This window comes from Octopus bimaculoides, chromosome 13 (assembly GCF_001194135.2).
Source record: "Octopus bimaculoides isolate UCB-OBI-ISO-001 chromosome 13, ASM119413v2, whole genome shotgun sequence".
Taxonomy (NCBI): Eukaryota; Metazoa; Mollusca; class Cephalopoda; order Octopoda; family Octopodidae; genus Octopus; species Octopus bimaculoides.
The window spans coordinates 20,703,864-20,706,470 of NC_068993.1; positions in this window are offsets into that span (position 1 = coordinate 20,703,864).

Consider the following 2,607-nt stretch of genomic DNA (forward strand, 5'->3'; position numbering starts at 1 on the left):
GGTAGTGAAGTGAAAGTACGCTATAAAAATAAAACTACTGAACAACAACAACAACAATAATAATAATAATAATAATAATAATAATGATGATGATGATGATGATGATGATGATGATGATGATGATGATGATGATAATAATAATAATAATAATAATAATAATAATAATAATAATAATAATAATAATCCTAGAGCAGCTCGATAGATGAAAATGGTGCTCAAATTAGTGGTTACCGAGAACGTAAGTATGATCCTTGGAGAGAAAAAGGATTGTTTCAACTCACGGAACAGAGACTATGTGATCATGCTACAGCAATAAAAAAAATCGTTGGTTCACAGAAGTAGAGCTCGAAGCAATCAAAAGACCGGGTCATGGGAAATAGCGGCAGAGATAACAATGAAAACAAATCTCTTACTAATAAGAGTAATCTCATAACACGGGAAAGGAGCAGTGGTAGTTTACTTGATGAGAGACATATAGATGATCTAAAAGAAGACAATAAAACTAATGGCGATATGACAGATGAACAAAAGGCAATCTACGACAGATTAAAAGCAAGACTACAGGAGAACGATAGCGACATTATTTGCAACCTTAAAAAGGTTGATCGATGAAAATTGAACCAAGAAACGAAAAAAGTCAATGCAATTCAGAAATATATCAGAACAAACAACATCACAGAAACAAATAATTTGATCAAGGCAGCAAGTATTGTTGTAGCAGAAAATGTGGGTGTTGATGTCAAGAAAAAGGAACATAATGGGAGTTACTAAAGAAAAGATGCATGGTGGAAAAGAAGAACCCAGACACGGTTAGACATGTTCTCGAAGGAAATCTCTGTGTTAGACCGAAAAGAGAAGGTGGAGCTTACAAGCGATCAAAAATACAGGGCGCTGAAAAGGAAGTATAATATTGAAAGAAAGGGCCTGAAAGTGGTGATGGAGGAAATGAAACAGCGCCTCGCTGCAAAGAAAGTAAACATGGTAAGATACGACCAAAGAATGAATGGTTACCAGTAGAATAGGTTATTCAGAATAGATCAGAAGAGATTCTATAAAGAAATAAATGATGAGTGTACAGGTGAAAAGCTGATACCAGATAACAATGAAAGTCAAAGGTTTTGGAGTGAAATCTGGAGCAAAGACAAGGAGCACAAGAAAGATGCTGATTGGTTGCAAGAACTGAAGCAAACAGTAGTCTGTCCAAAACAGGCAGAACTAGTCATTCCAGTTAGCGAAGTGAAAGAAATCAACAAAAAAAAAACAACAAAAAAACACAAAAAATGAGCAACTAGAAGGCCCCGGTACCAGAATTCAAGGCTACTGGATCAAAAGATTTGGTGAATTCCGTGCACGAATAGCTGCGTAACTCAACATTTTGTTAAATGCCGACCAAGTAACATTGGGTAGGACAGTGCTGTGCTTGAAAAACATCGAAAAAGGCAATACGGTAGACAAATACAGGCCGATATCCTGTTTGCCACTTATGTAGAAGTTATTGACTGGAATAGTCGCAGAGTCAATGTACGAACATCTGGAAAAAAGGGAGTCCTGCCACATGAGCAGAAGGGTTGCAAGCGTAAGTGCAGAGGGACCAAGGATGAACTCCTGATAGATAAAACTTTACTTAGAGACTGCAAGAGGAGGAAAACTAACTGAGCCATGTCCTGGATCGACTATCGTAAGGCGTACGATATGATCCCACATTCTTGGATTATGGAGTGTATGAACCTATTTGCTATTGCATCAAATGTTGAGCGGTTGCTTGGAAAAAGTATGGCGAATTGGAAGACGAACCTGACAGCATACAGAAGTTTAGGGACAGTAGAAATTAGGGGACTGCCTGTATCCACTGATTTTTGTACTGTACTTGGTGCCACTAACACTGATTCTGATGAAAACAAAAGCTGGGTATGTGTTCAAAAGTCGCCAACAAGAGGTCATCCATGAATAACAAATGGTTGACCTCAAACTTTATGGTAAAGATGAAGCCGAAGTCAGTTCCCTCGTTGATACGGTGTATACCTTCAATGCTGATATGAGAATGGAGTTCGAACTGAGAAAGTGTGGTGTGTTAGTATTGATGAGAAGCAAAATCAAACGTATGGACAGGCTAACGATACCGACGGGGGAGGTTATGAAGCAGATAGAAGAGACTGGCTATAAGTACGTGGGAATTTTGGAAATGGATAAATTGTTGGAGAAAGAAATGACAGAAAAATTTAAGGTGGAGTACTTGCGCAGACTGAGACTGATCCTTGGTAGAAATTAAACGGACGGAATAAGATTGAAGCTATCAACACCTGGGCGGTTTCACTCCTTAGATATGAAGCAGGGGTAATCGCATGGACAGTAGACGAACTAAACAACTTAGACAGAAAGACAAGGAAGTTGCTAACTAGATATGGGACACACCACCCTAAAAGTGACACAGACAGACTGTATGTACCAAGAAAAAGAAGGGGGACAGGACTTATTGGATGCGAACACAACATTAGAGTAGAAGAAAACAACATAGCATGTTATGTAAAAAAATGCCAGAGAACCCCTATTATTAGAAGTGAGAAGGTCAGGCTTGTGTAGGATGAAAGATTGCAAAGATAAAGCACT